Here is a 14,821-nt window from a genome sequence, read left to right on the forward strand (position 1 = left end):
ACTGGGATGTAGGCCAGAGGTGCAGCTCGTGAGAGAATTCACCAGGGACAGAGCGGGGAACAGAATAGGCAGATTGACTGAAATTCACTGCTGAGGGGAGCAGCGGGCGAGACAGGAGAGGTCTGCCATGCCCTGTGAGTTAGCTCCCTGGCTGGAGATCAAACTCATGCCACGTGGCTGGCGATGACTTGATAGTGCTGAGACTTTAACCCCTGTGCCATCAGGTAGGCACCATTTTTTATACTTAATCATTTCTTATGTTGTGTTCAATCAATGCTTCTCAGTGCTTATATTTTAATATATTTGATATTGCAATTTTCATTTCTAAAATGTTCATTTGCAATGTCTATTTTGAGATATTCCATTTCTCTGTTGGAACTTATACTGCTTTATATTCTCTTTTTTTCCCTCCATGTTTAAGAGCATATTTTTAAATTATTTTAAAGATATATACTATCAAATTAGGTTTAGCTGTAGGTTTACTTCTATTGACTTCTTTTTGTCTTGGTAAAAATGTTCTATTTCCTGTTTTTTTTTTTTTTGGTCATATTTCAAAAAATATATGAGACATGTGCAAAAAATCTAGAAAGAGAATTGCAGTTATTTTATGCTAGAGATGTTATATTCTTGTTGTCAAGCACTCAGAATTTGAGGTTGAACACTTTAATCCAAACATGAGTTAATTTTGTCTTGGACTTTTAGTTATTTTTAGTACAAACTTTTGTTAGTAACTTCTTTAGTTACTTTCATTTATTATGAGGTCTTCTGTGCAGTGAGGTTTTCTTCCAGGCACAGATCTTTCTTGCGCCTTTGGCCTGGAACTGCTTCTCTCTTCCATTGCCAATAAGTTAGCAAATATTCTGTGGGATAATAGCAGCAGCCAGGAAATTTGAGGTTCAATGGCTGTTCTCTGGAAATTCTACAAAGTTCAATACACCACACTGGTCAATAAAGTTGTCAAAATATTGACTAGCTGTTGTTTTTCTGTTTTGTCTGCAAGCAAAATTTCACTATTTTTTTTATCAAACTTAATATTCTGACTATATATGCCAATATTTGCTGAATTGCCCAAGGGAGTAAAGTGTTTTGAATTGGTTTATTTAGTAAATATTCCTCTTACTCTGGAATTCAGTTTATTTCCATGTTTTTGTAGTCAAAATTCTACAATGTTAAATATTATTTTTTTAGCTTATTTTCTTTTTTCTATTAATTCAAAATGGGATCAGTTGGCAATCCTAATATTCTGCACTCTAATTTTATCCAGCAACTAAAAACTCAAAATTACTCATTTCTGTTTGTTGACTGTGGTCTCTCTCTCTCTCTCTGCATTTATAAATATACTAATTTATAAAAATGTTATATTTCCATTGCTTAGAATATCAACACTTAGGTGCAAAGATAAACAGTTAAATTTTGATCCTTTGAATCATAGTGAGGGACTATCCAAAGGTCTTTTTACCTATTCTTTGCTTACTGATTTTATGTGATTAAATATCATGGTGTAGTGCCACGAAGGGCACTGAGCTGGTTCTTTATGACCTGAGCAGATCAGACAGGTCAAGGAGAGTCCTGGAGCCCTCAGTGGCTTTCTCAGGCTTTTGTTGAGATTTTTACATGTAGTGCAGCAACCAGGTACACAGCAGGCGGGGGTCAGGAGGCTGGGAGACCTCCAAGCTGCCAGCAAGCGTTCACTCTGGCCTCCTTTCTCTCCTTCTGTCTCCTGCCTCTTCTCCTGCTTCTGCTTCTCTTGGCAGGGATCTCAATACTCCTCCCATGGCCCACAGAAGTAAACAACACAGCTAGCTTACAACAATGTAACAACTGCAGGTGTCCCATCAGGCAGGCCTATCCTAATGGTGGGAGGGCAGAAAAACCTGAAAACCATTTATCCTACACATGGTTACTCACTATGCTGAAGTCAAGTCATGGTATAATCAAGACAATAATCGAGATCTCTATTTTTGACATTGTTTTTTGTTAGGCCTTGCTTTTGATGACTTGCTGAATTTTATCCATTTATTTATGTACACTTTAACAAAAGTTATGGAAAGCTGCTCTTATAGTTATGACTATTTGGAACCTAATATTTGTTAATTTAATTTGTATCTAATTTTAGGCAATTTCTAAATTGTTGAAATTATTTCTTATGCTGTTTGTTTGCATAGAGATTGGTTATAAATAGTGTTCTCAACTACAAATATTTATAAAATTCATATGGGTGTCTTGTTTAAAATTAAAAAAAAGAAATTTAGCAATATAGACTTTAATAATGCTGCTGTGGAAAAAGTTCCACAATTATAAATTTAAGGTCTGTATCTACTATTGGTTTTTAAATAAATAAAAAGAAAAAACAAAGTTTTAAACAACATTATGTTATAACTTCTGGAAAACTGATCCATGAATTAATACATTTTTTTTTCTTTTTATTTTATAGAGACATTATTCCAAGGCATAACGTGAGTATCATTTTCCCACTACCTCTACATGATGCTGTATTTTTGTAAGTAGAAGATTTTGAATATGATACTTTACAAATTTGTACTCTAATAGATTTTGTCCTGGAGTTTAAGATAATCAAATATAAATTTTATGTTTGCACTCTTAGAAGATGATAGTTTTCTTCATTCCCTTTATAAAAGATAAAATGCCTTACTGTACTTTTTATGCAACTTAAGGACATACTGGTTCAAATATCATTTTTCATGAACTGGCTTCAATCAAACTAATTTTAACAATTTTAATGAGAGAAAGATGAGAAAAAAGAGAGAGAAGTAAGTGCATAACCAGAATGACCAGAAGTATATAATTGATGATAGGAGAAATTTATAAGGACAAAGGTGTTTTGAAATATTCTTAATTTCTGAAGAAAGTTTAAAAAAGTAATAAATGTACTTTATTTAGCATTATAGAGATCAGAGCATATTTTTGAATGAGAATGTTAGATGCATTAAAATGGCACAAAATTAAAAATAATAAAATGGCAAACAATTATTTTTGAGAATTTTTTTTATTAAATTAACATTGGTTTCCCACACTTCATAAGGTTTAAACTATAGTTTCACTATCCTTCAAATTCATCATACAACACCATACAAAACAGGACAATTCTAATAGCCCAAAACCACCCTCCAATGGGTCTCCTCTATGAGTTCCTCCCTCCCTATCACTTCCCTTCTATGATCCACAGTGCGGCAGTGGTGTTATGGTGGTTATATAGCTGCCTTCACTTCTGTTAACCTCCATTTCTTTATGTGAGAGTCTGAGTGTTATGTTTGTTTAGTTGGCTTGATCTTTTTTTTTTTTTAATGTTATAACTATAATGAGGGAAAGCACCTAGTATTAGTTTTTATCTTTCTGATTTATATTGCTTGGCATAAGCATAACCTCAAATTATATCCATTTATCAAAAATGACAAGATTATGCATGTATTTTTATAGTTGAGTAATGTTATATTTTATAAATGTACATATATATATATAAATCATCTATCTATAAGCACTAGGTTGTTTCCATGTCTTAATTATTATGAATGATGCTGTAATGAACATAGAGGGGTGTGTGTGTGTGTGTGTGTGTGTGTGTATATGAAATATTTATTTATTCATGCATATAAGAACTGGGGTATAGGCCAGAGGTGTCCGGGGATGGGGTGAGAGGATTCACCAGAGACAGAGCGGGAAATAGAAAAGGCAGATCTACTGAAATACACTGCTGAGAGGAGCAGTGGGTGAGACAGGAGAGCTCTTCTGTGTCATGTGGGTAACTCAATGGCTGGCTGGGGAATAAACTTGTGCGGCAGAGGCTGTGGATAGCTTTCCAGTGCTGTGCTTAACTCTTGCACCACCAGGGAGGCCCCATATATATTTTTATTTAGTGTTTTTATGTTCTTCATATAGATACCTAGAAGTGAAATTGCTGTATAATATGGTACTTCTATTTTTAATGTTTTGCGGAAACACCTTGTTGTTTTCTATAGACTATGAGAAATACCTATATTGATGAGACAAATTCTGATTTAACTAAATGAACATAAACTGTGAATTTGCTTTTAGTATTGGAAGACTAGCAGGCTGAACAAATCCTCTTAATCACTTCAAGTAGAAAAAAACAGTTACAAAGCTTAAAACACAAAAGCTGCTAAACAGAACATAAAATTATCTTTGGCAATGCTGCCTGTGGGATTTAATCTCAAAATCTGGGAGAAAAACAAACATAACAGAAGTGTGTGTGTTATGGTTCAAAATCTTTAAAAAGAAGGGTGATGAGAATTTGAGCAGTGTTTTTAACGTTTATGAGAGCTGACAGGACATAATATCTTCTAATTCTTCATAAGCAACAGGATTAATAAACTGCCACAGTAGGCTTTGAGAACCTAAATAAGTGTAATAAAGGAATAAACCAAATCACATAGAACCAAATTTCACAGAAAATGAAGTTTGTCTTTGAACCATATAAAATAATAACCATGGTTATTAAGACTAAAATGATATAATATTGCTAGTGTTCCTAACTTAGTCATTGGCCAAAAATAATCTTTAGCAGAAGACAACAGAGTCTCAGTTTTTTTTTTAATTTTTTTTTTTTAATTTTAAGAGTCATTTATACTGTCTGGATTTCAATTAGAAAGGAATAATAGACAGACACAATAAAATTATGTTTAACAGAAGTGTTTGGTTTAAAAGATATTGAAAGGGGCCTCCCTGGTGGCCAAGGGGTTAAGTCTCAGTGCTATCATGCCTAGGACCTGAGTTCTATCCCTGGCTAGTGAGCTAACCCACATACTGCATAGTAGACCTCTCCTGTCTTGCCTGCGGCTCCTCTTAAGAGTGTATTTCAGTCAATCTGCTGGTTCTGCTCCCCACTCCGTCTCAGGTGAATCCTCTCATCAACCACATCTCTGGTCTGCACCCCAACTCTTGTATTTATAAATAAATGAATCTTTAAAAAAATGGGCCTGGGATCTATTTAGATATTTTTCCTTGAAGAATATAAACAAATGGCCAACAGGTATGTGAAAAAGGGGCTCAATACAATTAGAAGAAAATGAAAATCGCAGAGATATCACTTCACACATATAAAAATGATTGCAATAAAAAAACCCACGAGTTATAGCATGTACCGTGTCACAAAAAGAGAACTCTTATTTTTAAGATTTATTTATTTATTTATACAAGCACTGGGTACAGTCGCAAGTGCGGGAAGGTGAGAGACTTCACCAGAGCCAGAGCGGGAAGCAAAATAGGCAGACTGATGAAATACAGTGCTGAGGGGAGCAGCGGGTGTGGCAGGAGAGGTCTATGTGTCATGTGGGACCCTCGCCCGTGAGCCGGGTATCGAACTGGCGCTACAGAGGCTGCGGGCAGCTTCGCAACCCAGTGTTCAACAGCTGTGCCACTGAGGAGGCCCAAGGTGGTCACGTAAATTGGCAAAGGGATTTTTATGAAGGATGCTCAAAAAATTAAAAAAAAGAAATTGTATAATCAAGCAATCCAAATTTTAGGCATACATCTAAGGACTAAGAATCACTGTGTCAAAGAGGTATTTGCACTTACCATTGCAACAAATTTATAATAGGCAAGTCATAGAAGTAACCTAAATGTATATTGTTGCATGCATGCCTAATGAAAAATGTCATTTGTATATTTGATGGACTATTATGCAGCTAGCAAAAAGAAGTATGTAAGTAATAAATTTTAGGTATAAATACTTTATATGTCACATAAAGAGATAAAAGAAGAAGGCTTAAGAACATCAACAATATAATAGTGTCATTATAAAAAATTTTGGAAGACATTAAAGTTGGTGAGAGCAAGTAATCATTCCAATAACATTTAAGTTATTGGGAGAAAGTAATCATGTCAATAAAAGGAAGTACAAGAAATTGGAGTTAAAAACAAAATGGGACAGGGTGGTAAACTTAAACCTAACCACACCAATACTTTCATTACACACAAGGGTCTAATTGCAACAATTAGAGACAGGAAAATCATGATTGAATAATAAAGCATATATATATTATATCAAATATATATGATTTTTGTCTTTTGTTGATATGGTGAATTTGTTGATTTATTTTTGGATGTTGAACAATCCATGAGTCCCTGGAATAAACAGGTACGTCACTAAAGAAGAATTACAGATTTTGTAATTAATGAAAAATTTATCATTAGTTATAATTAGAAAAATGCAAATCAGGGCTTCAGTGAAATACTGCATCACATCTATGAGGATAGTCCATATCAAAAAGATAAGAAACATCGAGTGTTGGTGAATATGAGAAGGAAACATGAAATCTCTCACACTGTTGTGTGTGGGAATGTAAACTTGTCTACTTCCTATGGAAAACATGAAGATTTATCAAAATATTAAAAACAGATCTACCATATGATCCAGCATTTTCACCTAGGTATCTACTTGAAGAATGCAAAACAGTAATATGAGTGAATATATGCACTTCTATATTCATTGTAGTACTATTTACAATAGCCAAGCTATGGAAGCAACACAACTGCCCAAAAACAGATGAGTAGATGAGGAAGTTATGGTCTATATAAACAATGAAATACTAGTTAGCTATAAAATATATAAACTACTGCCATTTGTTTAAATATGGGTGAAACTAAAGGGGATTATGTTAAGGCAAATAAGTCAGAAGGAGAAAGACCAGGTGATATCACTTGTATGTGGAATATAGAGAAACAAACAAACAAAAAAAAAAGGATAAAATAAAATAAAACTAAAACAACAACAAACCTGAAAAATATGACTATAAAATTGACTGCTAGAAGGGGGAGATAGAAGTATAGACCAGAGTGGAGGGGGCAAAATAGAATAATATGGTGGAGGATTATTAGTGTTTGGTGTTGGGAAGATTGATCCTATACCTCTAAATCATATACAATGTTGTAAGCTAACATTAGTTAAAAAATAAGTAAACTAAATGAAAAAACAATAAAAAGTAACATTTTTCCAAGTAAATTTTGGTCAATTTAAATTAAATTTAGAGGGAAATTTGTAAATACTTTAAACACATACAGCATATCAAATTATCTACGATGCCACTAAAACAGAAATTAGAGGAATGCTTTTAACACTAAATACATATATTGGTAAAGAAAGCAAGATCTCTTATCAATGACCACATCTCCCAACACAAGAAATTAGAGAAAAAAGGAAACTCAAAGTCAGAAATTGTAAAGGAACATTAAAAGTTAGGGGCAAGTGCCTGATCTGGTGGTGCAGGCTGTTGAGCACTGCACTGTGAAGCTGTCCGCAGCCTCTGTAGCACCGGTGCCATCCCAGCCGACTGGTGAGAGTCCCACATGGTGCGGCAGACCTCTGCTGTCTTGCCCACTGCTCCCCTCAGCAATGTATTTCATCAGTCTGCCTGTTCTGTTCCCCATTCTGTCTCTGGTGAATCCTCTCACCCTCCCGCCTGGCCTGTACCCCAGTTCTTGTATAAATAAATAAATAAATCTCAAAAAAAAGAATTACAATGACAAAAATTAAAAAAAAATGTTAAGGGTTAAATAAAAATGAAATATAAAACAGGAAACAACAGAGAATCTCAAAAAAAAATATTTCCATCATATTGATAAAATTGATATATGCCTTATCAGATTGATCAAGAAGGATAAAACAGTATAACCAGTGACTTTAACCCAGAATGAAGCTTAAATTTTACATTTGAAAATCAAGCAATGTAACTCACCAAATTATAAAAGAAAATGAATCATTTATTGATAATACTGTTATATTATCACATTATATGATATGCATGTATAATCACATTTTTATTATATATAGAATACTGTTATTGCAAAAAAAAATTACTGAACAACATCCAACATCCATTTCCAGTAATATCCTCAGCAAGCTAGGAAAAGAAAGCACCATCCTCATCTTGATAAAGATATGTTAAAACCTATGATTAACATATTTAATGTTAGAGTGAATACTAACTCAAATTTTTGAAAAAGGTAAAAAATATTTACTTTACAATTTACATTTAACAATGCAAAGGAGTTTCTAACCAATAAAATATAGCAAGTGAAAGAGGCTTACAAATTTGAAGTAATAAAATACAACTGCTTGTATTCACAAACATCATGTCTGGAGAAAAACCAATGGGATTTACACTAAAAATTTATTAAATCTAATATGTGAACATTATACAGTTGAAGTTTGAAAGATCATTTTTTTTTAATTCAGTTTATTTCTATGTTTTTAAATGCAAGCATTTTTTTTTGTGTGTGTGTGTGTGTTCCCACAGCATTAATACAGTATTCTCGATTTTCTTCACAGGTCAACTTTTACGAACAGTTGGTAATGTTTTCAAGAACAAAGCTTGTTTGTGTTTTAGAAATGATTATTTTCTTTGTTTTCTCTCTAACTTCTTTTTTTAAAAATATTTATTTATTCAAGAACTGAGATACAGGCCAGAGATACGAGGGTGAGAGGAGTCACCAGAGACAGAGTGGGGAGCAGAACAGGCAGACCGACCAAAAACACTGCTGAGGGGAGCAGTGGGTGAGGCTGGAGAGGTCTGCCGCACCATGTGGGTATCTCTTTGGCAGGCCGGGAATGGAACCCGTGCTGCAGAGCCTCAGACAGCTTCATAGCACTGTGCTCAACCCACTGAGCCACGAGGGAGGCCCCTCTAACTTATCTCTCTCTTTGTCTTACTCCTACTTGAATTCAATATGCCCTACTATTTTTCTGCTTTTATGTCTTCTGTAATCTCACTTTTATCCTTTGTCTTTCTGCCTGTACTTTCCTTTTCTTCAGTCCATTCCTTTTCTTTCCTTCTATTTATTTATCTCCTGTATTGTAGAGGCTTGCTGTACCTTCATGTCCGGGTTGCTGAGAGACTAGATTAATGTATACACTGCTGTGACCATAAAGGCATTTTTATCGATAACTTTTTTGGAATTCATTCCTTGTGATCTGTATGCTCCCAAGAGTGTATGCCCCTTGCTGTGCACACCATATCTTTTTAGCTGTTGGAAAGGGGAGTGGAGATTTTCTATCCAAAGTTCATTCTCTTTCCCATCACTATTATTAAGAAACATCAGTATTTTCCATCACAAAGTGACATTTGCAAAATTCTCCCTGATGGTTGAGGTGTGAGTGAAATCATGGTTATGGTATTTTAGAGGACATGAAGCTAATGTTCACTGAAAAGCACTGCATGGGCTGATATTTCTAAGTCTTTCTTTCTTTGATTTTCAGATATGGATAAATCAGAAATTGGTAAGTTCTATTAGCCATTTTCACAATGTACACATAGCATTTCTGTAATTTCTTTATTGTTTCTAAAAGTATGGAGTTTATTTGAAAGCATTATATCAAATAGAATCTCAAAACCAAACAATGGCTTAATTACATCTTTATTTTCAAATTGTGTCATTATTTTATTGAGATTTATAACACTTTCATGATTCATGGGTATAATTTCAAAGGGCTTCTGATGTACGTTACCACACCACATCTATCAGCACAGCACCCATAACTCTCCACCATAGACCATTGAGCCCTTCCTACTTGGCTCCCCAACTCCACCCACCCTCTGGGAGCCTCCGTTCTATCAGAATAAATTTGGATATTTATGGTTTGTTTGGCTTAGTTTTTTTCTGTTCCTTTCTTTTGTTTCTCTGTATACCACACATGAATGAAATCATGTTGTATTTGTCTTTCTCCTTCTGAATTATTTTGCTTAGCACTTAACATAATTCTTTCTAGTTCCTTCCATATTGTCTCAAATAGAAAGATTTAATATTTTTTAATAGCTGGGTAGTATCCCATGGTGTGTGAGTGTGTATGTGATATCACATTTTCTTAATCCATTTATTTATCAAGGACATACTACTTTTTCAAAATTTTTACAAGATTTATTTATATATGCATATAAGAACTGGGGTACAGGCCAGAGGTGTGGGGGCCAAGAGAATCCACCAGAGACAGAGTGGGGAACAGAACAGGCTGACTGACTGAAATATATTGCTGAAAGGTGCAGCAGGCAAGTCAGGAGAGGTCTGCTGCACCATGTGGGTACCTCCCTGGCCAGCCGGGGATTGAAACTGTGATGCAGAGGCTGTGGGTAGCTTCATAGGTTGCGTCTTAACCCCCTGTGCCACCAGTGAGGCCCTATCAAGGACATACTTATGTTTATTCCATAACATCCTAATGTGCCTTTATATTAGTTTTTTTTTTTTTTTTTCCCATTATTCCAGTAGATACCTTGGATTGGGAATACTGACATCTTTTCACTATTTTGAGAAATCTTATACTATCTTCCATAGGGACTGGGCCAGTGTACATTCCCACTATAGTGTATGCGAGTTCCTTTTATTCCGCATCTTTGTCAACACTTGTTTCTGATATTTTGATATAGGCCATTTCCACAGATTTGACAAGGTTGTAATTATTAAGTCCATTATGATAAAAGATGAACATTTTTTCACGTACTTTGCTTTTTGGCATCTATATGTCTTCTTTGAAGAAGTGTCTATTAGCTCTTCTGCCTATATTTGAATTATTAGTGGCTTTTCATGATTTTACATCCTTGCTTCTTTTTTCACATTTCAGGATTTCTTCCCTTAGGCGTGCTCACTGTAGATTTTTCAACACTATAGCATCCATAATCCTCCACCATAGTCCATTGTGCTTTCATTCCCTGCTCCTGTCTTCCCCATTCCACTTCTCCCTCCCCATCCCCCTCTGCTCATGGATGTGTCATGTTTGTTATTACTTTCAAGGGTTGGTTTGAAAGCTTGTCTTTCTCTGATCCTTTGTTTGGTTTCTATGTATTGCACAAATCAGTGAAACTCCAGTATTTGTCTTTCTTCTTCTGGATCACTTCACTTTGCATAATCCCTTCCTGTTCCATCCATTTTGCTGCAAGTTGCTTGAATTTATATTTTTTGATCACTTACCAATATCCCATCGTGTATATGTATGTGTGTATATACACACACACACACATGCATTTTCTTGATCCACTCATCCATGTTGGGGCATTAGGTTTTTTTTCATATTTTGGCTATTGTAAATAGTACTGCTATAAACATAGGTGTGAAGGTTTTGTTTCAAATTAGTGTTTTTGTTTTCTTTGGGTAGATACCTAATAGTGGAATTGCTGGATCCATTTTTGGTACTTTTTCTCCACACCCTTACCACCACTTACTGTTTCTGATCTTTTTTATATGGGCCATTCTCACAGGTGTTATGTAGTATCTTATTTGGTTTTATTTGCAGTTCCCTGATGATAAGTGATGAATATTTTTTCATGCTCCTGTTGGCCATCTGTATATGTTCTTTATAGAAGTGTGTCTCCAGTTCTTCTGTACCATTTTTTTATTGGGTTGTTTATTTTACTTTTCTTGAATTGAATGAGATTTTTGTAATTCTTCAATGTCAGTCCCTTGTCAGATGTATGGTGTACAGATATTCTCTTCCCATTTGGTAGGTTGTCTTTTTACTTGATGTAGTCCCAGTTGTTTATTTCCTCCTTTGTTTTCTTTGCTGCTGGAGATGAGTCCACAAAAATCTTTCTGAAGTTTATGTCATAGGGTGTTTTGCTATGCTGCTTCTATGCATTTCATGGCTTCAGGTCTTACATCCAAATCTTTTACCATTTTGAGTTGTTTTTTGTGAAATAGTTGTGTAGTTTCATGCTTTTACAAATGACAGTACAATTTTCCCAGCACCATTTATTGAAGAGGTTTACCTTGTTCCAGTGTTTGTGCTTTGTTCCTTTGTGGTAGATCAGTTGCCCATAAATATTTGCCTTTATTTCTGGGCTCTCAATTTTATTCCATTGGTCTACATGTATTTCTTATTTTGTTCAAGTACCATGCTGCTTTAATTTTTATGACTTTATATTATAGTTTGAAGTCCAGAAATGCGATACTTCCATTTTTCCCTTTGTTAGTTAGGTAAGATTTCCTATTTTGGGTTATTTGTAGTTTCATATGAAAATCATTAATCTTTGTTCTATTTCTTTGAAATATGCCTTGGGATTTTTATTGGGGTTGCATGAAATCTGTTCTGCAATGGCCTTAGGTAGAATCTATCAATTCTTCTCTGTGAGCAGGGATTATCTTCTCTTTCTTTGTGTCTTCTATTTCTTTTAAAATGTTTTATACTTTTCCTTCTATAGGTCCATCACCTCCTATGTCAGATTTATTCCATATTTGATTACTGTTCTTAACTGTTTTAATGTCTCATTTGTAATTGGTTTGTTTAGGTTTTCTATTTATTTTCTACTCAGTCTCAGAGGATTTTATAACTCTAAGGATCTGTCTTTCTCATATAAGTTGTTGAATTTGTTTGCATATAGATATTCTTAGTAATATTATTCTCTGAATTTCTGCAGTATGTTTTTAATTTTTCCTTTCATTTTGTATCCTATTTATTTGAGTTTTCTACATCTTTTTCCACATTTAGTGAGCCTCACTAAATGTTTGTCTGTTTTGTTTATTCATTTTTTCAAACAGCAGGTTTTTGGTTTCATTGATCTTTTAGAATGTCTTTTTAATTGCTATGTCATTAGTTTCTGTCTAACTTTTACTATTTCCTTCCTTCTGAAGGCATTTTGATTTTTCTTGTTCTACTTTTTTTGGTTCCTTGAAATGGGAGACAAAGTTGTTTATTTGGGCCCTTTCTAATTTCTTATTGTGGACTGATATTGCTATATTTCCCTCTTAGAATACTTTTTCTGTAACCCGTTGTTTCTAAAAGGTTGTGTTCTCATCATCTTTTGTTTTAAGGTTTTTTTTTAAATTTCATCTTTGATTTCCTCATTAGCCATTGGCCACTCTGTAATGCATTATTCAGTTTCCATGAAATAGAGTGTTTTATAAAAGGTGTCCATTGTTTACATGCCTATATAACTTTTGGCTTACATTTTTACTCCATATGTGCACATGCTTCATTCATCCTCGACCAAACTTCTCATGCCAATGCCTTATCCCTTTCCTTCTGTTCCCTACTGCCTTCCTCCTGTTCTCGCTGGTGAGTGTCAAATTTTCACTAAGTTTAATATTTTTTTGCTGTATTTTGCACACATATTTATGTGTATATGTATCTACATCTATGTAGATATAGATATACATCTGTAGTTATTTGTATTCCACATAAAAGTGTGAATCCATATATCTGTCTTACATTTTCTGACTACTTTCTCTAATTTTTAATGTAAGTGTGATTGTGTAAATGATAAGTACCATTGATACATTTCATTTTGTACCTAGTCATTGTTTCATCTGTTTCTTGTACCTTATTTTTACTTTACTTTTTCATTCTTTTACTTTTTTGAAATATTTTATATTATCACACAAGATCATATAACTACTAGTCTTGAAAAACTGACTTAACAGATCTAGTGACTAGTGCCTGGAACCAACAAATGCTGAAATTTACCATTGCCTTCTTATTTTTTCCTTCACCAACATCCTTTTTGTCCCCTTGAATCTTTCACTTCCCACTCCATATTTACCTCACAACCTTCAGAAATTTTTTGGTGTCCACTAGTTTTTGAAAGTGTTTTACGATGTTGAATTATCTGTTATTTGAATATCAGTATATGTTTTTACCATTCATACCTTCTGCTGCACACATTTTTAAAAATTCTTTCTATTTTGTAGAAAATGGGTGATTTCATTCTTTGTTATGGCTATATAATATTTTCTGGTATGTTTATGTTTTCTTGTTCCATTCCTCTATTGAAGGAGATTTAGGCTGTTTCTATGTCCTAGCTCTTGTAACTAATGCTGCTACAAATAACAGAACCTGGGTTGTTGTTGTTGTTATTATTATTATTATTATTAATATTACTTAATTTTTGCTGATGGTTTTATATTTTTAGGCATATACCATAAAATGGAATTACATGTTGCACAGAATTTCTATTTTTATTTTCTTAAGTTAAATATCGATATCTTTCCATAATGGTTTCACCAATGCACATTCCCACACACAGGCCTGGGGACCTTTTCTCCATGGGCTCTTAGACACTTTTTGTTGGAGGTCTTTTTGATATATGCCATTCACATTTGACATGGTTTGTTAATTGGGTTTGCTACCTTTTGTTGTTATGTTGTATGTGTTTTCATATAAATTTTATATTAGTCCCTTATCAATTATATATTTTTGAAATTCAATATGTTTGGTATTCCTTCTCAGTAAGGTATCTATATAATCATGTTTTTTTTTGGGGGGTATCCTTTTTTGTATCATCTTTTTAACTTGAGGTAATCCCCATTGCTTATTTTTTGTTTTTAATTCTTTTGCCATAGGGTCTGAGTCATCATAGATATCTTTATTGTTGATATTGTGGAATGTGCCACCGATTTTTTCTTGTATGTATTTTATTGTTGCAGTTCTTATATATAAATCTTTAATACACTTGGTATTTATATTTGTTTATTGTATTAGCAAGTAATCTAACTTTATTGGTTTTTTTTTGTGTGACTTTCCAATTTTCCCAGCAACATTTATTAAAAAGACTGTCTTTCCCCATTTTATGTCATGAATGCTCATGAATGCTTTGTGATACATCAGGTACTGGTGTATACATTGATCTATTGCTGGAATTTGCCAGTAGGACTTCTTCTAGTATTAATAAAGATAAATTTGTCTTTCTGTGGATGTGACTTCTGTCTTTGTCTGAATTAAGTGTCAAGATGCACATATATCAGAGAAATGTACTTAAAACATAATGAGGAAGCTTACAGGAAGAGCACATATCTGTATATAATTACATCTGTAGGTGGAATTAAATGAAGTCTGATACAATATTCAAGAAATTTATTCCCTAAT

The sequence above is a fragment of the Talpa occidentalis genome, unplaced genomic scaffold, assembly GCF_014898055.3.
Source record: "Talpa occidentalis isolate TD23 unplaced genomic scaffold, MPIMG_talOcc4v2.1 talOcc4.2, whole genome shotgun sequence".
In the NCBI taxonomy this organism is placed as follows: Eukaryota; Metazoa; Chordata; class Mammalia; order Eulipotyphla; family Talpidae; genus Talpa; species Talpa occidentalis.